Source organism: Haemaphysalis longicornis, unplaced genomic scaffold (genome assembly GCF_048455015.1).
Source record: "Haemaphysalis longicornis isolate Haplotype H1 unplaced genomic scaffold, Haemaphysalis longicornis Haplotype H1 scaffold_5, whole genome shotgun sequence".
NCBI classification, from domain to species: domain Eukaryota; kingdom Metazoa; phylum Arthropoda; class Arachnida; order Ixodida; family Ixodidae; genus Haemaphysalis; species Haemaphysalis longicornis.
In genome coordinates, this window is record NW_027526385.1 from 124444696 (window position 1) to 124471827 (window position 27132).

General features: G+C 44.7%; 1 pseudogene; it reads right to left on the bottom strand.

Moving 5' to 3' along the window:
• Nucleotides 1-1012: 1012 nt before the first annotated feature.
• The window catches only part of LOC144139879 (uncharacterized), a 54471-nt pseudogene continuing 28351 nt past the window's right edge, over nucleotides 1013-27132 (bottom strand).

Genomic DNA, 27132 nt, shown 5'->3' on the forward strand with positions numbered 1-27132 from the left:
AAGGACATTTACAATACTAACACAGATACAAACAATGTATACATACATGACAGGGTATAACTGACGTGCAGGTACTTGCAAGCAGTTGTGAACAAATCAAAGAAAAGAACAGCAAGTAAATACATGCAAAATCAAACTAAAATAAAACAAGAAAAAGAATAATAATACACAATCATCATAAGTTTGCACAATCATGCGGCGGAGGTCTTCAAAATAAATTGATTATACATCTTCATTTTTGTGTTTAACTAGGTCATTTACCATAATAAGTCAAAATTTCTGTGGTTGGTTCGTTAGTTATTTACACTTAAGCAAAAGCAGCTTCTCAAACAAGCTGTCTTCTAGACAACGTCGATTGGGTCTGAGCACGAGGCTCGCAAACGAGAAACGTCCCTCAACCAGTGCCGAAGAACACAATTTTTTGTTGTAATGAACGAACACAGACTTAATGGCTGGGAAGTCCTGCAGCATAGTGAAATCCTTCCTCGGGTCGTCAAGGTACCGAAAAACCTTCGCTCGAACATGTGTCTGCTCTGACCATCCTGATGCCGGGAAGTCTTCACCTTCGAAGGCGTAGAAGCCGTGGTTCATCGCAGCTGACGACGTATTGCCGTAAGAGTTCTGATGGTCTGGTGTATGAGCTTCTGCTGCTCGTAAGAGCAAGCTTTCGACGTCTGAAGCTCTCGGAACTTCGTTTGGGGCCTACCGCATTTTGAAGTATAGGTGCGAGCACGATGAAATTATTGCCTCTTCATTTTCCATCCTTAAGAGGCCAGAGAACCGCTTCTGCAAGGCTGAGAGGCAGCTGTCTAGTATCACTGATGCGTGTCGTACCTTTCCTTTCTGCGCAAGCAGCTTTTTTTCTACTTTGACGATGGTTGGCAGAAGCTCTCATCCGTAGTATCCACTGCGGCTTTTCTGCAATACATCAAGTGCTGCAAAATATAGAATACAAAATATTTTGTCAATTTGTAAGCTACTTCCTACGCTTAGTGAGCGGAAACAAATGTCCCTAGGAATATACGACCAAAAGTACTTCACCTGCTGCAATCAGGTAGAGTACAACCCGATACTCGTCCAGGAAGGTGAGCTTTGTGTCTGAATTATGGGAGGTCGATGCGTTTCCGAGAGTGTCTTCACTTTTTCTTTATCGGTGAGCAGGACATCCAGGGCATGGACAAGAGAGCTCCAGCGTGTGACGCATGGTGTTGACAGCTGCCTTCCAAGAACTGATGCAACCACCTCTGCAGACTTTGGCCGATTCGATGAGCCCCAATACAGAGCGCATTTCGCCATTGCGGTGTCCTGGGGATGACTGCACACGGGGCTGATGGCGAGTGCCTTCTTGACATCTGCGGTTGCCACAAGGCTCAATGTATGGCATGCGCACCTCAGGTGATGAGGAAGCGATGGCCCGGGAAGTTCATGGCAGAAGGCGACGTCCTCTTCGGAATCTGAACAATCAAATAATATAAAAATACGCCCGAAATATCTGCGAAGAAAATAGCTTAGGGAGAAGATACTATTCTTTCGATGACACGCAAGCATACCGTCAGTTGCAGCGTCAATTCCGAATTCTTTGAAAGCTTTCACAAAATTGCTCCCGTTGTCGGTCACGGTGCCTACAATTTTGCTCGTTTCATGGTTGAAGTCTGCATAGACATCCAACAGCAAGTCACCTACACGGTCGTATGAATGCGTTCCAATGAAGCGTTTGCACTCCAGGGCTGCAGATCTTCGTTCAAGTGTGTCGAAGTCGATCTGCAAGTGGTAGATAAAAATTGAACACAAACATTAAATTCTGCGATCAGGCAAACGGTCAATTAACCGCTTACAACTTGACCGTCATACATTTTGTGTACAATCGCAATACGCAAAGACGCCCGTGCGCCATTACTTGCACCAAATAGCCTATAGAAATTAGTATATGACTTTACCCAGTGTGCTGTCACACCAAGGAAGCTCTTCGTGGAAGTGGACTACACGTCCGCCGTAGTGCACACGCTAGTCGCTTGTAGCAGTTTACGCTTAATGTCGCTTAGTGTTTGTTGAAATGCACCGTCTATTCTTCTTCCCAGCCTCCTACGAGACATCAGCGTGACTTCGGGGCATGTTTCTAAAAATAGGGAACATACGACGTGAATCGCATCCATAAGAATAAAACGAAACCAATTTGGGCAGAAAAAAAAACTAGCCACTACCTTTAACAAACTGCTGAAACGCCTCCTCCTCAATAAATTGCAGAGGCAGCATGGATTTCACTATCAAGTTCTGCTTGAGGTCATCCAACTTTTGTTATTCTACGTTGTTTATAGTTGCAAAAAAAATTGTACAGCCTTGGGTATTGCTGTAACAGGTTTGAACACTCGCTGTCGTTTGCTTTATTATGACTGGAAGTGTGCTTCCAGGGCCTCTTCAAGTACTGTTCATAATCAGTTGCTCCGCCCGGATGTTTCCTCTGGTAAATAAATAAAAACAAGAAAAACCGAATGTATACCGTTTACAAATATTAGCGAGTGAAACGCACAACACCAAAAATAGAAATGCACTAGCCCGTTTAACGTAAATGTGCCCGCTTACCTTCAGATGTATCTTGAAGTTTGACATCGACGTCCTGGAACCCGAAAGTGTTTTTCCGCAAAGTTTGCTTTATGCTTTGAAAGTAAAACCACTTGACTCGTTTTCCAAGGGTTCAAAGAACGTGCCATCCAGGATAGACCATGCTTCACTGCCTTCACCGGCCGCCATCGTTCGCCACCGACGAAAGCAACGGTCAACACGCCAGGAATCCTCGTTTTCCACAGCCAGCCCTTAAATACACCATGTCGCCCGAGCCGCCCCAGTGCGTAAACACGAAATTAAATGTCGACGAAATCCCTTGTGCAGCTAACACGCCCCTTCCTGGAAGTTCACGCCCATTCCGCAGTAAACGGAACGAAGCATGTGCTTTCTTTAGAGGGATCTTGCGCGGGGCGACGTGTGGCTATCGCTATCGCGCGAAACGCCGCACTCACTGACACGAAAATGAGTGGCAACGAAGCTCTTTCTAAGTACGCCCTCCGAATTTTTATTATAAAGGAAGAATCGACCATTTGGTTAAGCAGAGCTACCACCAACACATGTGCCTTGGGGTGGAAGTTATCTACCCGGCTGCCTAATCGCCACCGCGTCCGCAATGTCTAGGGTAACACTGCCACCCAGGGAAGGAAGCCAGGCGGTGTGGCGCCAACCTAAAAAAAAGTCGACTTCTTATGATACAAGAAACTGAATGTAACGAGATACTTTTCGGCGCCGGAGTACCGCGATATATTCGATACACCGTAAACGTATTTCCCTACCGAGATACAAATACATTTTTCAAATGTATTTTGATACTGGAATATAGATACTCAAAGGTATCTCTGAGATACTATCGCGATATCCAAGTATCGCGATACTGCCCATTCCTGCTGATGGGTTCCACCTTTGACGTCATAAACGGCGAAACCAATCAGACACGCCAAGCCGAAGCGCGGAAGGTATTCCAAACAAGTGCTCCCGTTTTACTAAGGTAAATTCCGGTGGGACTCGTATGTAATACAGTTCTACGCGATATTTGGGGTCAGCTGGTCAGAAACTATAGAGAAACTCTTCTTACTCATTATTGTTTTTGGGAACGCGTTTTCGGTCTTCTTTAATTTCTAAAGGCGTCAAGAATGTTCCTCATACGATGGTGTTTTCGACTGGTTTTCGTTCAAGGAGTTTGAAGGTGGACTGAATGACGAAGCATACAGGGTGCTTCGGGGACAATTGAGCTATAATTTAAAAAGCTTTCGTGAACAATGCGCTTTGTTCAACTTCAAACTTGACACGATTAGAAAAATCTGCGGCTTATTTTATTTACCACCGAGAAGGGTGGCATCACTTTCCCACGTATTCATCAAATAAAAGAAAACGACTTTCACCTACCGGAGAGTGGCAGCAATCATGTAAGTTTGCGGCCATCATGGAATGGCTGTGCCAATATCGGTATGCCCAGCAACGCGCTCATTGCCATTTCGCGAATAAAACTAGCTGGAGTTTAATTATAAACCACTGCACTCAAAGACGGCCCTACAAAATGCATGTGGCTCTATTTTGTGTGCAATGTGTAACACTATTTTATTTTAAATTTTGCTGAATCGGAGAATTAGTCAAGATTAATTAAGAGCATCTGAAGAAATGAAGCTAGGAAAAAACTTCCAATCTTCAAGTTGCAGAGCGACTTGCGGAACGTCCTAATTAGCCGTTTCGGTGTTTCTATCTATTCACAATTATTATTTTTTGCTTACTCATGATGCCCGCGAAATACAAAAAAAACGCCACGTGACATTCTCGCATGCATGGCTTTATTGCAGTGCTCCCAAACGTTCCCAATCTCGATGAATAAACACGGGTATTGCGCGAAAAACACAACAGACACAGGAAGGACGGGACGCGCGTGATTGAGCACACTTCCTGCGTGGGTTGTCTTTTTTGCCAAAGCCCGTGTTTATTCGCCAAGATGTACCAACTCGCCCAACAACAAGTTCTTCATAACCACGTTGCGAATCGCTGCCTATTTTGGCCAGCAAATCCTGATTATTATTCAGGGCTCCTGTAATGCTCCTGCCGTCCCCACAAAAGATGTGTTTTTTCATTGATGGGTCATCGTCTCGTCGTTGCATCAGTCCGTGATCCAAGTTAGTCGCATTTGTCGGTACTTGCGCACGTTACATTAGCGTTGAATAATAATCTGGATTTGCTGGCCAAAATAAGCAGCGATTCGCAGCGTAGTTATGAAGAACTTGTGGTTGGGCGAGTTGGTGAAAAAAAATTCCGCAATCTCCACGAAGTGATTGATGATGTGAGGGGTGAAGCAAAAAGGCTTATCAGTAAAACCGTGAAACGTTCGCCCGCACATAATATAGAGACTCGCCACGTCAAGCTTTCCACCGCTCCGTTGACAAGCCCGTCGACGACGTCAATGTTTGTGGTGGTTATGTAGGGGTTGTTTTGGACGATGAGAATCTCCATGGGTAAGTTGGCGAATTCTGTGGGTGACATTTTAGCCACATTGGTTGTCACCTTCTGCAGAGCTTCTTGTGTCGTGTACTCCCGGTACGTCTCTTCAAGCCCAGGTGACGAACGACAACCTCTTCTTCCTCTTCTTCTTGTTGGGTAGCAACGAACACGTTGAACGTTTTCTCGCTTCGGCCAATCTTTGGTTGGCCAATCCCTAGGGGGATCCTGCCACAATCATCATAACGTGACGTGCCATATACAGCAGCAACGATGGACGGGATAGGGCCCGAGCAGGAGGAGCTTCGCCCCTAAAACACGTCGCAAAACTTTCTGGAAATGTTCTGTAATCGTGCTGAAAGTTAACGGCCCATAGAGTTAAGCTCGTTCTTCAGCTACAGGTCGCTGTTGGCTGAACTAGGCGAAGAATAAATTGGAACTAGAAATAGGTAATTAGATAAGACGGGCTCACCGCGTAAAACAACCCCGATAACACACATACCAAATTACGAATCTCTATTATTCTGAATTCTTAGATACTAAAAAAATCCCGTGCCATCTCGACTAACGTGACACCTGGGGAAGGGAGAAGCATGCAGTGTATGAGTGTAATCTAGGCCCCTTGGTGTCTTTTTCCACGGATATGAAACCGTTGCGGTGGTAGAAATACACAGCTTTGCTGTAAAGGACTCGTGTCTTTGAAGGATGAAACGCTCGGGCGCGATGCTTTGGAAAGCAAGTGTCCCGGTGTTTCAGTACCATGCCTACATGAAACGACGACGACGACGAGAGGATACGCCGATATTCCGAGCCCCTAAGATGCTTGGTTTCTAAAATTATAGGCGCTCTCGTAAGCTCCCCTCTTCTCTCGAACCCTAATCTTTTGCCGAGGTTTCACCCTTTTGAGCTGTCCCGTGCATACGCTAGCACCGGAGGGGATATCTAAAAAATGGCTCACCCTGCCACTTACTACCAATGCTTTCTAGCGCAAGTATCGCGGCTGCAAAAGCTGCCATCACACCACGTGGCCGACCACAGAAGAAAAGACTAGAAAAGAGCACACCGAATGGGCAACATGTGGTCGTCTCCGGGAAGGATTGGAGCTTTCCCGCAATGTCTGAAGCTTCTCCGCTATACTCACTCTTTACACCCCTCAGAAAGCTTGTGGAACCAATAAACTGAAGCCATATTTCATAAACAGGTAGTTTTCACAACCTAGATAACTAGATAACAAGGGCAAAATCGCAGAGCATTTCGAAAATTATCTGTAATGGGGCTGAAGGGTCGCCGCCCTTAGAGTTACACTCGTTCCTGAGCCCTTAGTAGCCAATGGCTGAACTATGCGTGAGCCGGAAAGCTGGGAACGTAAGAAAAATAGTCAGAAACTGGAAATACTTTATGGATGAAGTAATTATATAGGATGTACTTGAGTGTTTTGAGTAGTGCCAAAACGCTTAGTAAAAGCATTAGTTCCGGTTTTATAGACAAATAACCTGGTAAAGCAACTCTTGTAAAAATAGTTGGCTTAGTGAGAGCATGGAAGTAGTTGGGACGATTGTCATAAAAATATTGGTTCTAAGCGGCACATTCATCTTTTTGAAATTCAACCCACTAAAGTATGCGCCCTGCGCCCCTCCCGTTTATTACCACTGCGACACCACACAGAAGGCATCAGGACTTGGACAATACACCTTTACCGGCTGTAGCTAAGAAAGGAGTATTTTCTGCTTCCCACAATAACACAAGCACAGCAATTATGGGAACGACAAATTCTGAGCAGTTTTTATTAAACTAATTTGGTTGTCAACCGTCGATGAATAAGCAATGTCGCGCTAATGGACGGATGGCTGTTTGTACCGCGCGGGCTCACTGTCACATGGGTGCAGCGGATTCAAAATGGTGAGTTTGTGCGGCTGCACAGTGCGACTGAGTCATCTGCTTGTGCTGCATGCAGTGATCGTCCACCGGCCTCAGTACAGGTAAGGAACGCGCTGTGGCTGAAATCTAATGCCCGGAGCATGGCCGAACTTCCGGCAGCTTTAGCCCGACTGAAGTCCCGCGAGCGTATCTCGACTGACATACTGTTTTCGTACTTTGGTCGCTGACTTGTGGCTTTCGGATGGCGGAAGCCCTACGGCGGGAATATGGTCGTATGAATATCAGCCGGTCGACTGTCCGACGGAGTCTTGCCGCTGGATAACCATAGTAATACAGCCGAATACGGCTAAAAGGCCCACATTTGGACCCGTCTGACAGAAAAAGGAAGTATAGAAAATGACTGGGCTAAGTAAACCGGCCTGAGTAGGCCGAACGGTCCTGTGCTGCCTTCGAACATGAGGTGGGATCGTTCCAATTTGTTTTCTTTGGAGTTATTATTTGTTAGTTTTCTGCAGATTTGCTTTTCTTTTAATATTTATTTTGGATTTCTTTGTAGTTCCGTCTGTGCTCTTGGTAGTTTTGTTGGCGTTGTGTATGTGTGAGAAAATGTTTACTTAATCTCTTTGCCGCAGCCCAAGGCCTATTATTGGCAGAATAGCCATTCCCAGTCAGCACGGAATCTCTCAAAGAACCTGCTTTTTCTTAAAAGTTTGCTACTCAGCGACAAAAAACTCAGAGGGCGTTGAACAACCACAAGCTAAGGGACTTGGCTCTGCAGTGCCACGGCGCTACGCTACAACTATACTGCAACAACTGGTTCTTCGATACAACCTACTTCTGGGTGAGAAGTGCGCGTATTTTGACTTAAAACAATAAACGTTCGCTGGTTATATTAATCTGAAAGTTTCTGACTCTGTGTCTTACTTTATAGTCAGCGTTGTACCCAAAAAAGTATACCTAACGGGGTGTGTAATAAAGGCGGCGCTTTTCCCAACCTCTAAATCTGAAACCCCACTACATACTTTTCAACGCTGTTAGATAAAAAAAACTGTAGGCATATTGAAGTAGAAGATAAACAGGCCTTATTTTCAGTGTTATGTTGCATAATAATATATATTGCAGCTCAGCTTCTACAAGAACACAAAAAGATACGCGGTCTAAAGAATGTTCGAATCAAAATATCGTAAGGCTTCAGCCACTGGCTCGAGATTCGTAAAGGACTTTTAAGACATTTATCACTATCAAAAAGTTCCAATAGGTAGCGGGAGAAGCGAAACGAGGGAAAATTTACATGATTGTTGCAAATGCCGTACGGCTTTATTGTGAGAGCCACCAAAGCTAGCGGAAGAGAATGCTAGGAGCAGGGGGTAGGGCAAGAGCTATTTTTTGGAAAAGGAAACCGAAGGGTATTGTCTCACGTCAAAATTTTAGGGATATCAGTACAAACTTGGCCATTTTTTGTTTGATTTGAGTACTATCGTTTCCGCCTTGGCCTTGCCCCCATTACATTTTATTCTGTTTGCGTATGTATTCGGTATTTGGGGCATTGGGTAGGAAATACACAAAACGGCTTGGTCAAGGAAAATAACTTTACTTTGATTGTTGTTCGAAGCTGACGTACACTGTAGGAGTTGGCGCACTAGCGCTTTTTTCGATAAATCCTCACAGGATTGGAAAATTTCAGATGGTTTGGTTTTCGAAAGAATTTTTTGCAAGTGGTCTCAAAAACGACCCAAGACTTGTCTTTGGATATTTTGACCTTTTAGATAACTCAGCCAACTACCCTTTGACGGTTAACAAGGTTGTATACATTACATACATAACTAAAAGACGCAGATACCTTGATCTCCCTGCAAAGCCATTCACTCCGTAACTATTAGTGATTGAAGTTTCATTTTTTATTACGCCTGCTAGTAAACAAGCTTAAAAGTTTCAATAAAACACAGTTTACCTCTCCAGGGAGCTTGCGGCCATGCACAAGGATCTTGCAGTAATGACGGTCCAATGGGCTTCTGTACTGAATAACCGTTTTTTTTTCTACTTTCATCTGGTAAAGTTAATTTATTTCTCGAGTTTAACATAACAAGAACACTCAGTATTAGTCTTGGTATTTTCCTAATTCATCCATCATACACACGAAGGATGATGATGAGGGCTTTACGTTTTTGGCGCAAGGCCAGCAGGGCAAACAGCGCCAAATGAAAGCAATTACCACAAAAAGTAGGTATTAATGACTGTAGCCAGACAAATAGTAAAATCAATAAAAGGCTATGGTAATGGCCGGTGTATAGGGCCAGTTTTTATTACGCATGACAGGAAATGAGGTATAAATTCTTAGGATCTGACTAATACTTAAAATGTGTTTCACAGAAACCATGCCATCGTCACTCAAAAACAACGATGTGTTGAGCCGAATGTGTTGTCTGTAGAGTTCTCGGAAGATTTTGTGTGGTGTTGCTTTTAGTGTCTTGCATGTGATTAGGATGTGGACTACGGATAGTCCCTTCCCACACCTGCTACACACGAGGCTTGAAGAACCAGTCAGCAGGTGTGAGTGCGCCGCATACGTGCGGCCTATTCGTCACCTGCACATACTGTAATCTGTGTGTCTGTTGCATTTGTGTGTGGTTTATGGTCCCAAGTGTGGTTTATTAGGTGCGACCGGTTGGCTCTCTCTGTATTCTAGTACGCTCGCCATGTATTGCGACGGTGCTTTATGATCTGTGGCACGGTACGTGTAGAGAACCGTTACTAAGAGCAGCGTATGGGAAAGTACTGCAGCAGCGGCCATCTCATTCATGGTTTCAATAAATGTTATCTCAGAGTGGCCAGGCACCCAACACACGATGAGTTCAGGTTTAGAGGTATGTGCAAAGATAATGGTGCGTAGGACTACACTCAACGTGTCGTCATCAATCACAGACTTAGGCATGTAGTGTTCAATGATACGATTTGCAGCAAGAAAGCAAGAAAAATTGCATATGCCTCTGCCGTAAAGATAGCCGTGATTATATTCATTGTTTTACTTGTATTAATATTGGGACCGTGCGGAGCTGAGGACACGAAGGAGGTTGTTTTGGACACATCGCTGTAAAATTCTGCTCCCTGATATTTATCTTGTAAAAACAAAAGGTCCTGCAGAATTGCGCTTCTTGGAACTCGACCTTTTTTTTAATTTCTATATTGGCAAGTCACATATCAAAAGGCAAACCTTCTATGGGGTAAAAGCGTGCTCCAGGATGTTTTACAGAGATCTGAAATGGAAACATCCAGTTCAGACACCTGCTCATTGACTCTGAGTGGGAAAGGTGGGAGTTGGTTGGGCGATTTAAAAAGATCTGGGATGAGGAGGTATCAGTAAAAACGGGTCTATAAAGATGGTTATCACAAGAGGGTTGACTGGTATTACTCAACGTGGCTACTTGGCATCGTGGGAATCATGGAGATTCGCGATCCGCATTCCCGAACAGGTGAGCGTGGGGAAAGACGTGACTTGCTGAAACTGGTCCCGCGCTTCGCTGGTTCGTCGGCGCCGTCGAGAGATGGCACCTCCGGTACGTGCGCAGCATAGACGCGCGGACACCGCGAACCTGTGCGCGTGGAAAGCGGAAAGAGACAGTTCAGAGGTGCGGTCCGGGTAGCGTCTGCGGAACAGCTTGCCGGTGGTTGCAACTGTGTATCCCAGGTGGAAACTGTTGTTTGTCGCGTGCTGTAAGTACTTGCCTCCCGTTCGCAATCACGACCAGGGCGGCGTGATTTGTGAGCGCTGTCAACCTTTGTGCTCGCATGATTTCAGAGGTTTAATTAAACGGCTGTGCTTTGGCACTACTGTCTACTCGGGCCTCATAAAGGCAAACCTCTCTGGTCTGCCGTTGGAGCGGGAGCCCGTGTGGTTGGCGCGCCGGAAGCTAGCGTGGGGGCCTACGCCGGGGCACTGGCTAGGTAAGCCCTATGAAACCCCGACATTACACATTGCGCCCAGCGTGCGGCTCATCATCAGACGAATTCGAGGTTGCTAGCTCCCTGAGACCAACGCCGAGCCTTCGGTGCTGATGGTGTCCGCGGACATTTTCGGCGAGGCCGGGCGGTCCCAATCTTTACTGCGTTATTGGCAACGATATGGGTCACGATACAGCTGTAATGGCCAATCCGTAAACCTTCGTACACCCACAAGGTGGTGCTTCGCAAGGCTAACTCCAAGCATCCACAGTCGCGGCTCGTTTGTGACACGGGAGGTAAAGGCGGCGGGGCGCCTTTATCGTAGCACCGTCTCTGTGCAGTCGTGCCGGAGGCACCGGGTAAAGTTTCCCGCAGCCGCGGAGGACCCTGCCGAACGAGGGTGTGGTGTTTGGGATATCGCAAACCGCACGATAAGCCCACTGCTACTGCGCTTCAAATTCAATGCGGAGTGTTTGCCTATTTGATGCCTGACAAAGAGCGATGGGAACGCTAAGAGTTGTTATTCTCCCTTCACTGAGGGGGATGCGGGAGCGATGGAACCGTTAGTTCTGCGCTTTTAGAGTGCGTGCGTCTCCATCCCGTGAAGTCTCCGCTCAAGATTGCGTTTAGGCACTAAGAGCTTCGCGCGGGCCGGCATGGGTATCGTTGGTCGCGAGAGATCGCCAGTCTTTGGAAGAGACGGACTCTCAGGTGACCTATACCGGTGATGTGCGCCCGTAAGCCGCTTGTATTGTGGACGGCGCTGGCTGTACGGTAGCTTGTATTGCTGCGAGTGAGTTGCAGGAGCCCCGCCTGCTTGTTGCTGACAGAGCTTTGCCACCCAACCCAACAGAACGAAATAACTAGGTTGGGTGTTTGAACGCCGAAAACCCGTGATAATCAGTCGACCGGCCTCCATGTTGGGGTGGCTGCTGGAACACACTTTCCTGGCTTGTGATTCTGCTAGCACGTGAAGTGCACGGTGAGGACCCCAGGCATGTAGGTTTCATAATTTATTTGGCGAGGTCGTCGATAAGGTTTCTCGCCAGTCACACATCAAGTATGGGACTCGTTTGCACCGGTTGGTGAGAGCGAGGCCTTTTGCAAATGGACACCAACAGCAAACACGCCTGCCACCACTACCTCCTACAGCGAAGATGACTTGCTGAACCACCGGCGATGCCGAGCGCTGCCTACGGCGCTACCGCCATTTGCTGCTCCTGCTGGCCAGGCCACCAACCTTCCGGCAGCCAACCGTTCGAGAAAAAGTGTGGTCCAGGAGGCCTCAGCACCCAGGAGGTGGCGGGATCTGGCACCTACGCGAGCGGGTGTGCCCTCGGGCAGCCGCAGAGGGCGCGGCCGTTGCTGTTACCGGCTCGACCTGGGGGAAGGTCATCATGGAGTGACCCCGGCCTTTGACGGCTGTGGCTGCAGCCTACCCCCGGGCCTTCCAACCTGCTGTGCTACCCAACCGCGAGCGAATCGAAACCAGTGCAATGTGTTTTCGGGTGTGTGAGGCGAGCATCACGACGTCGGCATTCTGGGCCAACATTTGAGTATACTGGCGTATGAGGGGCATTTAGTGACATTTTTGCTGACTTGAGCCATTGTGACGAGTCTGGAGTAACGTGGCGTCACTCGTGCTCAAGGGCCGTTCAGTCTTATGTGGGAAGGAGTGTTGGAATCGTGGAGAACCGCAACCCGCGATCCCGCGGCGGTGCGCGCGGGGACATGACATGATGCGCTGAAACCGGTCTGACCCTCCTCTGGTTTGTGGGCGCCCACTATAAATGGCACCACCGGTCCGTGCGCAGCATAGGGGCGCTGGCAGCGCGAAGGTGTGCGCGCAGAAGACGAAGAGAGCCAGGTCGGAGCTCCGGTATGGGTAGTGTCAGCGGAACAGTGTGACGGTGGCGGAGACCATATATCTTAGGTGGGAGCTGTTTGTTTCGCGGCATGAGTGCCTGCCTCCCGTTCGCGATTCCGACCAGGACGGCGTAATGCGCGAGCGCCGTCGAGCTTTGTGCTCGCATGCTTTGGGAAATATGAAATAAACGGTTGCGCTTCGGCTCTACTGTCTACTGTGTTCTCGTATAGGCGAACCTAGCTGGGCTGTCGAAGCTGCCGGAGCCCGCGTGGTTGACACTCGGGGAACCAGCGTGGTGGCCTACAGCGGAGTTCCAGCTAGGGCGCCCCTGAGAACCCCATGATATTTCGCAGCATATTTAACAGTGGGACTCTCTAAGAGGCTCCATAACCCTGATGCGGACTAAAGGAACAAAAACAGTGGGATCAAGTATGTACTTCGGGCCTCGTGCAAACTTTTTTGTGAAGATGCCGAGGTACTGCAAGGAAATGATGGCCATCTGGTTGAGGTTGTACCTCAAAAATGTGAACAAATAAATGGTTGAGTATCCTAATGAAAGGGGTCTAAAGAAGGCACGTGAGCCGGGGCCGAATATGCCGTAATACCACTTCTATCTGGTCGACGTTGTACTTGGCAGACAGATATAGGGTGTTACGGCTTCTTGTTAATTGCGGGGTCGAACTCACATATACTGTGGAACTGCTCGCTTGAGGGGACGATCGATGCCTTTGGTTTGAGCTGCAGCTAGTACGTGGACGTTACGTGGGACGGGAGGTGTTGTCTATATTTTCGGTAAAAGGAGATTTACATTGTTTAATGCATCTTATGGGTTTACTGGGAGTAAGCAGAGCCACTGACGTGCTGGATGCTTCAACTCCTCAACAGCAAGGTGCGTGCTAGTTCATGCAGCTACCGTGGGGTGGTAGTGATGTTCAGGCGTTTGCGGCGAACAGCAGTATTTTGGGATTGGAGGAGATTGTAATCTTGCAACATGAAGGTGGTGTTTGAATTAACGAATACCACGTTACGTACGTGTTAGTTTCCTCCAAAAACTCTATATTTTGTCTGAGCCGGAATTGTGCACGTGGCCGTTGAAAGCGCCTCCAACGCAGTGCTAAATGGAAGCTTGGGCTGCTGATGTTGACGCGTTGGTCTCGGTACTTGTGGAGTAACCGGGTTTCGAGAAGCAATGATTGCTCGGTGGGGAGAGCGCGTTTGAGGGTGTCATAAGCACTTTCCAGAGCAGTGTCCCATCTGATAGATATAGTACGCATCGGTCGCTGAGCTGGGGGTCGGGAGGGGGCCCGTCCGTCGCCACCAAATAGGGTACTTCCTGTCTCCGACAGTTGGGGCCCAGTTATCGGACCCTATGGGTGAGCGGTAACCCGTGGCAGGGACCGCATATTTGGCAATTGGCACTGTCTGATGCCCTCGCTGAGCAATCAGTCTTGGAAGAGAGTCAGACAAAAGGATTGGAGCAAAATTGCTTCCCTCATTCCCACCCTTCTTCCAATAACCCATCCTGATGGCTAAGTTCCCGTTCCCAGCAACCCACCCTATCCGGCTTTTTCCTAGGGGGGACAAGAGGGGTCCCCCCGGGCTCGTCCTCCTGGCGGTGGGTTGCAAGAAATCTTTTTCCCGTTAATTTCTCTCCACCTACGGGTGGACAAAATTCTCTTTGCCGGTTGGCGCTATTTTTGTACTGTTGCAATTGGGTATAACCGGTTGTACTACGGTGGTACCGGGGAGCTATTGAAAGCTCCATTTACTCGATGTAGTGAAAAGCTAAACTAAACGCCGCGACAGCATTGCCTGTCTGCATGCATCTAATTCAGCTTGTGAGATTCGTACTTCTTTTTAATTGAAAAGGCAATGCGTTCGTCGGAACTGCTGAAAATTTATTCGTATTAAACTGTCAGGAAATTTTTAACTACACTGACCGGTTAACTGGGTATTTTTCGATTAACTCCATTGAAATATTTCCCGAGCGGGAACTGTTCCTAAGATGTGGCTTCCACGTGTAAGGCTTGTGTACCAACTGGAAACCTGAGTGAATTATTTTATAGTATGGCACTCGTCGTTTCCGGAGCCTCGGGACCAAGTAAGAAAAAATGCCTTTGTCTCTGTTGTTGTCAGACGTTGTCTATCGGTGCAAAAATGCACATAAACTTACCCTAATAGAAAGCCGAATATCCGGCTGCTTGCGTTACGGTTCATTACTCAGCTCTGCATGACTGCGATTTCAGTTATGTATCGACTGAGAACGAGGATTGCGGGAACACCGAGGTTTCCATTGTAAGAGACACTTTCTGTCTGTGTGGTGTTAATATTGAAACCGCGGTAAAGCGCCCACGCGGTACTTATGGTGGTTTTTTTACATCGTAGACACCCCCGGCGTGTCAAGTGCTGTGCGCAGGCACCGTGCCATTCTGGCTTTCCCTCCCAAGAGACATGGCAGCGCATAGCTCTCATTTATTCGTTTGGTGCCATGGCAACCCAAGATAGGTTTTATGACGTAAATGATATCGCGTCGGCCGCTCATTACAGTATTGGAGGACCCAGAAATGGTTATTTTTTAATGTAAATCCTATACATGCGAAAGGAATTGTTTGCATCACTTACGTTAGTTACGTTAGATTAGTGAGGGTAGTTCCTAAATAGCTCAATTGTGCGAGTAGACGTTTTGTGCTGGAAAAAGCTACCAGACTAAATCTAACGCGGGTCCTGTAGTCTAGTAGTAGAAACTCTAGATTGACCATAAAATCCTAACTATGGAGAACAATCTTTGCTGAAGCTTAAAACAAGCCAGTTACGGGCCGAAACCCGGGGAGTCCTGTGGCCACAAAGGGCGTAAAGTGGGCTGATTTACTCAACGGTTCATCAAACTCTTAGATTGCTGAAGCACATATGAGATTTTCATTTCTATACTTTTAGGGAAAATAAATGTCGCTTTCCATACGCGCTGTGTGGCGTACTGTTACTGAGGAATTTTGGTTTCGCTAGAGATGTTTTCACAGTGTGCCCTAATTGCTTTCCTTACAAGAATGCAAAAGTCACGTCGAATTGAATCAAATAAATATGTACCGCAATTGACGGCCTCTTTAGACAAAAATCTGGCTTGAACGTGGTATAGAGAAGAGTGTGGCAGATGAAAGATTTGAGCTGTATTATTCTTTGCATTTACGCAAATACAACTATTAAAAGCAAGTAAAATTTCAGGGGAGTATTTATTCACTATGTGGAGTAGTGCTGCCAATAAAGCACAAAAACCTGTAACAAGAGATTTTTGATGGCGTAATACAGAGCACGAATGTTTCTGGTGATGGTGGTTGTAGTTTGCGGGAGAGAAAAAGGAAAGGAACAGCACTGGGGATATTTTGAGCTCGGCAGGGAGCTCACCTGCATAGAGCCTAGTGCGGGGTAAGGGAAGTAGAAAAGGAATGACTGGATAAAGTGTAGATAGAAAGAGAGAGACACAGAAACTTTTTTTAATTTTCACACCAAGGGCTCGCGCCGCAGCGCATTCAAATGCTGGCGGCAATGAAAAGTCCCGTACATTTAAAAACACTTTTACAGCCAGATTTTGAAGGCGCCTTCAAGTAAGTTCAACATCTAGAGGCAATTTTCACGCTCCTTTGCCGCTTGCCCTTGTGCTCCTCTAATCGACGAGGGGCATTTTCCGTGCAGCCATCTGCTATCTTGAGGTACCGAAGTGCCTGATGGCATGACAGTGGCTCATCAAAGTAGGGGTAAAAGAGGTTTATTGAGGTTCGAGAAAAATTTACTACTAGATGTTTCGAGAATTTATGCCATCTTTTCTATTAAGGACCAGATGCCCTTCACGCAGTCTACGAAATAGACTTGGTGCTTTGGGAGCCAGGCGACCTCGTGTCCCTGCCATTTTCTTCAGCTAGGGGCTTGTGGGAGCAGGTCTTCGTTCATGTGGGTTGGCTGCTGGCACCGCACTGGTGTGGACTGCTGTAGGGCTTCCTGCTGTAGTTATTAATGAAGCCTTGTTAAGAACAAGTGGAACGCAGGGTAATTTTCTGCATATAGTTTTCACAGGGCATGTGAAAAAGACATGTTTCAACTAATATGCACGCGAAGTTGTGAATATGGAATGGTTTTTCTAAGTCACCATAATTTATACCAGTATGATCTTATATAACAGACAGGTAACAATAATGGAGTGAGACATCAAGAAATACCAAAAATGCCCTAAGGGCGTAAGAAGGCTTCGGAGAACCCAGGAAACACTACTGGAAAAGTCGGATATGAGGCCCTAATCCTTTTGCTAAAACAACCTACGTCGTCATGTCCAAAGAAAAAATATTTTATTAATATTCGCAGTTTTTGTGGTATTCTTGCTAGCTTTAGCGCAACTATAATATTTTACTCAGAACTTGAAGAACTGAATTCATTATTCAAGCTTTCCCACTCCGCATCGCCGGTGTTCACGCTTGTGCAGTTCTAGTATTTAAGTGTGGAACATTCGCTAGCATCTGTAAGTCAAGGGTCAGTGAGTTTTTTTAAGCAATTAAGTTCACTACATGATAGCGGTACATAGCATGCTGGCCTTGTGCTGAGGACAGCTCAAAACGTGCGTCCAGGCGAGGTGACCTAAGCGAACAAAGCTGTGAAAACAGTTATACTATGAGAATATCGAACACTGAGAAAAAGCAAACGCGTAGTTGATTACGCCTAGGCTAGAATTGAACTGTGTTTTAGAACATTTGTAACGTTCTGTTCGGCCATAAAGCGACTGATGTCAAGTAAAAGCGCCATTCTGGTGCTTGTTGCAATGTCTATGCAAAGATTTTGCTGCAGCTTTCAAAGGCACCTGGTCCTTTGGTTGAGATCGGAATTCTGCAAACAAAAACAGTTTTTACCCTACTTTCCCGGAGACGTACGCCAGTCGTCATTAGAATATTGCAGTTTCTTCTTTTAAGAGGACAGACACTTTAACTTGAGTTTGATGTCTTAAACTTAAAAAAAAAATTTCGGCACCTATTTACGAACTGTCGAAAAAGACACTTTACTACAGCAAAAAAGCAGTAGGAATAGAGAACGGTGTATATTTATTAATATTCAAAATGCATGCATAGTTGTAGAGTGTTCTTAGACCAAGGATCTGTTACCAATACTCCTGCTACGTATGGACAAAACGTGTTATCATGTCTCTCACAAACTTCCTATACCTACACTTTATTAAATCAATTTAGAATACCTCAGGTATGGACTGCATTCGGCAGGAATTCTCAGATAATGAACAGCAAGTTTGAGGGCTGCAAGGTCGAGGGCTGCAGTTTCTTGCCAAAAGGTTAGGTGGGCGCCTTAACAGTTTTCCCTGGCATATCTGTTATTTGTATCTGTAAAAAACTGAACTTGACCACTGTGCTGTCCTCAAAAACTGACCACGGGACTTTATTCCTTCGCATTATGACATGTTTGTTTGAGAAAGGAACGGCAAAGAAAAGTATTGAGCAACATCAAAGTTTTCGTGCATTTTTTACTTATTCCGTTTTACCTACTGTTTGCGTAATGTTTTAAAACAACATGATTCGCCTTATCTTTTTTGTTGTTTTCTTTGTAAACACATTTAGAAAACTGGTGCATTTCATGCACCGTGCTATATCTCTGCTCTGAGGCGGAGCTTATGTTTCAGGCCAGCATACTTAATTTAACCAGCGGGTAATATGAAACGTGGCTCAAAATCTCGATACAAGGACGTTCTCAATTTCGATCTACTTCAGAAAAATGGTCGTAGGGAAGGGAGATCGAGGCCACTTGTGGTCAGCAGCAAACGGCTTAGCCATTGAGCAGCTCAGGCGGTCACACTTGTCAAGCATTAGCAATTTGCAGGTGTAGGACCTTTTAAATAAATTATGAAATAAAAAAGCCTGCACATATCAGGTGCGGGTCTTAGCTGTTGCGCAGTGGAGCACTCGCGCAGCCGGATTGTTCTAATAAAGTCGCAGCTAGGGAAGGACAGAGTAGTTTTATATTTTTTCTAAGCTGCCGAGAATGATATTTTGTTTGGTCAGCTTGCACTACGCTCGCGCCTCCAGCAGCAACAGACCATTGCTACATTGGCGCTCATTCATTTTCCCTGTTGGTACATTGAGCGTGATAAAGTTCAATGGCCTGGAGGAGAAAGTGCGCGGGCGGGTACGAAGTTAATTTGTACGTGAAAAAAAAAAGGCCTGAATTGCATTGACTGTGCAATATAAACAACAGAGGGTTGAACAGTTTCGGCAACAGAACAAACCGGTAAAGGTTATTTCTTTTTTGGTTCAGTTCCGGTTCGGGTTCAGCGTGCTCAAAAAATAACGGTTTCAGTTCTGTTTCAGTTTAGGCAAAGTTGCCTGTTCAGTTCCGGTTTTCTGTTCGGTTCGGTTCCGGTTAGACACCCTGGTTTAAATCTATCAATTTTAGCTTTTGAAACTGAAACAAAGCTCACCCCTGCATAATTATCGTTGTAATAAACAATTGCCCTCAGTATCGCCAGAAGGTTTAGATGATACCTTCTGAAATACGTTAAAATACTTGTGTAGACGCGCTGCTTTTGGAAAGAATAAGCAACGCCTTACGGGGCCCCACATGAGACTTGTTTATCCTGTAGCCGCTAAAATTGGTCGATGTTTTAGATGGTCATACTTCAGTATATAACTTAGGTTATTTTTTCTCTATTAGAAGGTGATATGTATGGTTTACCGTATACCGTCACCGTGTCTCTACATAGAAATGTATCATCGTCCTATTGAACGAGCATGATCGGCAAGGCAAACATTCTGCAAATTTTACTGTTCCTATGCTCAATCGGAGAATGAACAGTATCTGTACTTTTCAGGTGACCTGACAGCTCTCACAAAAAAAAGTGATGTCGGTCATGAAAATATTTTTGTTCTTTGATATATTTTCTTCCTTACCGCTCAATGTCTCTTAGGCACACATGGTCGGGCGTACAGCCTTTGTTAAATGCGCCGAAATATCAGTTGCTTTCTGAAAAATTTTTATTATACAGGATTTCCCACATAGCATGCACCAAGTTTTAAAAAAGAGCAATGACGTTACTCGAAGGAGACCTAGCGCATGATGTTTTCAGTACTGAGGGGAAGCGTACAGTACTTTTTTCGTAATAAGACTTAACAATGAATTATAATTAATTATCTAACTCAAAAAATTACTGTCCTCACAACTGAAGTGTTAATGAGGCACATGTAGGGTCCCCCGAGAGGCATCTAACTGCGGAATTTTTAGAAACTAACTAATTGCGTACTGATTTATTCTGACTCATAAAGAAAACGCGCGAAATATGAAAAATAGCACGTGACGGCGCTTCCGCACGCATCTTAAAGCAGCGTCCCCAAATAAGCTAATTGAAAGAAACTGCTTCGCCTGTCACCCGCCCGAAGAATCAGGGCATGACCTTGATAATGGCATGCATGGAAGACGCAGCAACAGCAAGATTCGGGGGGTGCGTGTGCAGATAAGGCACAAACTCGGTCGCGATTTCTTCTTTCTTTATTTTGTTTATTTCATTCTGGCAAACTCAGAGGCAGCCTGTTTGAGGGCAATGCTTTACGATGATCGCGGATGTGCCGTCAGGTGGTATTTTGAATATTTCGCGCGTTTTCGTATCAGCGAGAATAAATCAGTACGCAATTAGTTTGTCACTGAAAATACCGCAGCTAGATACCTTCGTGGGTACCTGCAAGTGCCTCATCGACACTTTAGTGATTGCGACAGTACTTGTCGAGTTGGATAATAATTACAATTCATAAGGTAAATCTCATTAACGAAACATTTACTGTCCGCTTCTCCACAGTACTGCAAACATTAAGCGCGAGGTTTTCTTCGAGTAACGTCATTGCTCTTTTTTAAGTCTTTTTGCATGATAGCTGGGACTCCCTTATAAAGCCACTGGTACATTTTTAGGCAAAGGGGAATATTTCTCCTAGATTGAAACTTGTCGGGTACGAATGTTTTACCCCCGGTGCGCTACCCAGAATCGCGCAGTATGCAATACAACAGCGGCATGAAAGGTTGAAAGAGCATTTATGAAGAAATCAACCTTCGGAAATGCTGTTCTGGACTTGCATTGTATACGTCACCCCGATTATTTACCAAAAAATTTCCCATCGCACTGCTGATGTTGTCCGCGCTCTGACAAGTATGTGATATCAGTAAACCGAAACATAACCAATTAACAACGAAGGCGCATGCCCGACACCTTTTAAATATTTGGTTTATACAGGTATAGAAAGCTCAGTCTTCGTGGGCTGGCTTTATGAAATAAGAGTAGTTACTATTGCAAAGATTGCTTCTGAAACTTAATAATAGGGCAGTAAATGTAAACTCTTGCACGCGAACACTGTGTCCGGTGTAATAACGCTTATTTGCGAACGCCGTATTTTATATATACGGCCCATTACCACAACACAAACACAATATTTCCTTCGATAAATACCTTTGAACAAATGCTCCGGACACCTAACATTGACAACCAGTGTGTGGGAGCGCCGATCCACGTCAGAATTTGTGTGACGTCATAGGAATCTTACACATTAGTTTGTTAATAGACTCCCTATAGATTAAACTGTAATAAATGTAGCACACGAGTACATTAAAAACCGTGATTGTCTTCCTAATCTAGCAAATTTCGAGGAAAGTTTCCAATTTTCTACTCTGCAAAAATTGCAATCAAATTCTTTGAAGAGTTTTACATGTGCTACAAGTATTATAGCCTGAACTTTTTGGCGCACAATAAAGCCAACGACAGAGGAGTGCAAGCCAGAGCTTTCTTCATGTTCACTACCAATATACATGCAAATAGCAGCGCTATGAGTACCCGTGTGAAAGCAAAAATTGTACCACCTCTCAGATGACGGGATGAAGATTTACCTTCGGCAATCTTCCCCCATATTACAGATATTAGGTGGTTCGTGCCTCACCCATCAAAAAAATTTAATTTCTGTAATGTATATACATTTCCATGGTCAGAGCTATTTTGGCGCACTCCGTTTTATAGCCGTCGTGGCAGATGTGCCTCTAAATATACTACTGAGCCAAAAACAACAACCGAAAAAACAAAGCCTGACGCAACGAAAAACCATAAAAGTAATGCACTCACTTTTTAGTGCTTCTAGTGGTGACCCACCAGCTACGGATAGGCCTAAGATAGAAGCTAGACATTGATTTGCGCTTCGTAAGACGTTATACCTTTTTTATATAAATCGATATCTTAGCTGAACTTTACCCTTTTTATGGACAAAAAACAAACATGTGCTAAAATTGTATTTTATGTGTTAAATGCTGACCAGATATAATTTACACAAACATCTGTAGAGATTACAAATTTGAACACGACAGCATCTAAAACAGGCGCTCAAATATCCGTTTTTTCCGGGGCTAGCTACACGGACTGCGTTTACATTAGGTGCTATGAAAATGTTCGTGCTCCCAGAGGTGACCGAGTGGCAGAAATGGTTCGCTTTGTGCTGACTGGTGCCAGGGTAGCCGAGGATACAGTTCTTCTACGTGAAATAACGCAGAACTTTTTGTATTGTTCGGCGAACGCGTAGTATGAGCGCTTCAAGGAAAATTCTTGTGTTCACATACGGTTCTCAAACACACAATGCTTTACGATATCCTACGTAAGAGTATATATTTCGATGTGATTGATTATTGCGTATAACGCGCCGATGCCACAAAGGCGCTGAGACACGCCGTAGGTGAAGGCTGCTAATTAATTTTGACCACCCGGCGATCTTTACGAGCGCCAAAGTCTCGAACAGAAGGGCGTTTTTTATATTTGTCTCCACAAGAAAAGCAGCCACGACGATCGAAAATTGAACCATTGTACTTGGGCTCAGCATCACAATGCCTTACCCAATTAGCCACAGCGGGGGGTTGAAATACGTTTGTAAGCTACACATGGACCCCATATTTTACTCCATGATCTGGCACGTAATCTAGGGAACCAAATATGAGTATATCGTCTTGTACCTATTCATGTCCTAAATTCAACATCGGGTGATTATAACGCTCTGTTATTTAGAGTATCCAGAAATATTTTTCACATACATTCTTTGCATAATAAATATTCCCTTTGCAGAACTTACAGAGGCTATATTCCTAATATAAGAAGCTGCACTTCTTTTTTATAAAATATTTTGTTATGGTGTGGAACGAGCTTTATAATAAATACGTACCATGGGAACCAGGAGGCCCGACCGGATGTGCCGGGTGAGGTCTTAAACGATGTACCTCATGCCCGCTATCATGGGAAGAAGGTTGTGGGCGGTTCGAATCTGGCAGGGGTGGAGATACAAACAGGCTTGAAAAAACAATACCACAAGTTTTGCTTGCTCGTGTCGTTGGTTGTGTTCAAGTACAATATATTTTTGTCTGAATACACGAGATGTAGCAAACTAATACCTCCTGCCCGGAAACTCAGTAGGAATGTTTGCAAGTACGAATGTAGTTAAAGATGTATACAGGGGAGGCGGTTGTGCTGCCTCTTTGGGTGATCAGTAGCACTAACAGTTTTATTTTATTTTCTCCTGGAATGAAAGGCCCCTGCTTTAAGTTAGAAAAACGTACTTTCTATGGTAGAGATGTTGCCGTTGAGTAAATTTTGTTTAACATGGTAAATTGTTTCAAACGAATATGTTGCAACATTGCATAGCAAGAAACAAAATATTGTGTTGTTTTAAATAAAAGTGCGTTCATATTAAACGCGTTTCTCGCTAAAAAGTTTGGAAAGCCCGGGAATAATTTACCTACATAAATCTTCAATGTCCGCAGCCCATATTCTGCGCAATTTGAGCATTTTTATGACGAAAATACGAGCAACGGTCACCCGCACTTTAGTACAAAAATCTGTAGTATAGATTCCCTAAACTCTGGTCACTGATTAGTTACATCGTAAAAAATTTATACCCTAACAAATTACATTGGAATGGCTTTCGTTAGCAATTTTGTGGAAAGAGTAGCGACATCGCATTGGCTTTAGGACGCTCCTTTTTGGATTAAAATTTAGGGAAAATCAAGAAATCACCGAAAGACTGTACTTACAAAAAATCTATGCAAAACATTATCAAGCCCAGGTATTTGGCAAATTTTGTGATTGCTATAAGTTACATTTTTTTGCGCTTATAAAATCTGGAGATTTATTAAACTGCATTGTTTAAACAAAGTAAGAAAGGAGAACAGGGATATTATCAATCTGCTAGAAGACAACAACGTGCAGATAACATTTTTGTGGCAAACATATACGTAATCCATAGATCCTACGAGTGCCACTTAAAAGCCCTAACATTGGAATATTTATACAGTACGCTTATCGGAAGGCCGGTCAAGGTATGCTTATGTTTTACAATACGTTCCATTGAAATCCGATTTCCTGCTCTTTTTTGCTTCGCAGTCATTTACATATAACAGTGTTGCATACATCGAAAACCTAAAAATGCGCAGCAAAGTGTTTTACCAACAAATACACTCATACATTGCAGCCCCTGCAGTGAGCGCCGGTGGCCACAAACCTTCGGCTGACTATTTTGCAGCACCCATTAGACATGAAAAGAGTGTTTCATTACATGCATTCAATTAAATTCGCATATACAATACCAGGTAAAGAAAACGTAGAATTGGGGTTCTGTTTTGTGTACTTAGGTTTCTATTATAAGTTACTACAACCATACTATGAATCTATAAACAAATATCTGCACCATATTTTTGTATTCCGCTAGCCTTTTTATATATTTAGGCTGGTTGTAGGAACATTAGAGGGGTCATCATTGTTGCACCGATGAGGTCGATTATCATCATCGGTGCCGGTCATCATTGTTGCACCGATGAGGTCGATTATCATCATCGGTGCCGGTCATCACGTGGGAGCACTTCTCGCTCTAGCTGCTTCGTCATCATCCATTCGCCATCTTGTAATTAGAGCACCATCGTACCACCGGGACGTCTCGGCCCTCGGTCTCTCCTCTTATTCCGTATTGTGCTTCCTTGGTTGAAATGTCGAACTAGCCAAGCGCCTGTGAAAAGTTCTCGTTGATGCACGTTTCTTTTGAGGAGGACAAAGGTATTTTGGTTGCTTGTTCAAGCCTCTCTGTCTAACAGTTCGAGATTCTACAACACTGGTAATACTTTCGAATGAAACATTAACTTGAACAGCAACAGCCCGCTTATGTTCACTGCAGGACGAAGGCTTCTCCTATTGGACTTCAACCACTCTTGTAATATTCTGCTCGACTGAATTCTTGGCTTCCGAATGTCCTTGTTTCGCAAAATTATAAGGTCATTGTCTTTCTCCTTCATTGTTACCCATCCCGCTGCATTCACTCTGTTATCCCGATGTTTCACTTGTTGCAATTTTGCTTCAAAAAGAGGCCAGCCCAACTCTACTGTTTTTTTTAATTATGATATAATCTAACAGAGTTTGTTCTCTGATGAAGGAAGCTCGTTTTTTCTCTATAATTATTACTCCTACCATTACTCGTTGCATGGACAGTTAGGCCGAGATAACTTTGTTTTACAGTAGTTTAGTAGGACCTCATATTTGTGCTTAATACATCCACACGTCAGGATACAGTGGTTGCATTCTTATTTTTTTGCGTGACAGAGTTAGCTTACGATTTAGTATATAGGAATGTCTGCCGAATCCACCCCAGCGCAAGCCAATTAATCGCCAGATTTCTCTCTTTTTTTTGGGATCAGCACTGGACATCTGTCCGAAAAAGATTTATTCTTGTAATTGATCTAGCTTTTCGTTACCTAATCTCAACAGGGCGCCATCGGCGGGCCGAAATGATATTTTATAATATTTATACATATTTTTACTTCTGGAGACATGAATTTTGATTGCAGTCACACAAGCACTTCCTGAAGTATTCATCACAGAAACTTTTCAAAACTCTGTCGTCTGTAAAAGTCACAAGCTTCAAATGTTTCAGTTTCTCCGTAACGCCGCGATTTCCTAGTCAACCTTTGTGAGTACCCGTTCCACATATCCTTCCAGTTGTTATCAACTTGACATACGTCCCGTAGGATCGGGATTTATTCTTTTGCTCGTGAAGAAGTGTGCTGCCCGCACGTACTTGATATACGCCGTGTACAAATCTTATGTAGGTTTTCTGTATTGCCCGGTCTGTCAGTGCTCTCTGCACTGCTCTGGTGGGTTCTAAATCAATCTCTATTTCATAGTCTATATATAATATATAAAGGGGTTCGCTCGCTCTGTGCATTTTTCTATCACTTGATTTATGGCGGCAACCTCATATATTGTTGAATATCCTCTTCTAAAGCTAGCGTGCGTCTGGGTTGCTGAAAAGATAGGCTGTCACTTATGTTGTTTAGTAATACTTTGTATATATGAAAAAGAGGGTTTGTGGCTTCGTGTTGGCAAGTTATATTGACATATATTTCACGACTTTGTGGTTTATTTTGGAAAGATATGACTTCCCAAGGATGTATCACGAAACCTTAAAATATTCTTGCTGCCAGGCAACGTGGTGGGCTGTATCAAAAGGCTCAATGAAAGAAGACAGTGATTGTCTCATTTCGGAAAAATTATTGTTGTAGTGTAAGTAAACAAGATTATCTGCGGCCCCTGCGAAGGAATAGATAAGTTGAGGGAGGTACTTAGGAAAAGGTATAGGTCATAAGAACAAAGCACAAAACTGCGGCACTATTTTTGCTAACATTGAAGTGACGGTAACTGAGGTCGTGGAGACTCCTGCACAATAGATGAAAAGAGAGCCTTTTGGTACAAGCTTTAACAGTGCACGGACAGCCACCGAACTTGGTCTACGCTACGCCTTCAAAAAATTATTACGCCTGGAACGTCACTCGCGAGCCTCTGCCTTCGCATTTTTCTCTTCCCATCAGGAACAAATGCAAGCGACTCTGGTGGCCGCTCCATGAAATCATGGGGGCGCGCGGCCACCGGGTGCCTAGCGGAGAGCTTCTAGCGAGCAGACGACACTCTGCTGAACACGCGTTGTTCCCTCTGCTGTATGCTAACGACGACATCCAAACGGTTTCTTTATCGTTTTGGTGAGATAACTGCTAAATGAAATAAAGTTTCTTCGTTTAAACTCAGTTTTTTTTAGGAAAAAATGTCTCCTTGTAATGGCCATAATTTCGACTGCTCAGCGCAGCAGCTTTGCATCTTTTTGGTCATCCGTTACTGCCGAGCAAGTGTTGCATATCATTTGAACGGTGATGGGAAGCTGTTTTGTAGAAGTCAGCTTTTCGAGTTGCCGACGGAAGCAACCGGGAGTGGCATTTCAGGAACTGACAGCTGATCTACTATTGCAACAGAAGTGCCTTCACGCAGTATTAGAAGACGCCTTTTCCATCACCGCACTCAAAGAGCACTCTGTGGTGTGTATCGTGAACTTTTCTACCACTGAGTT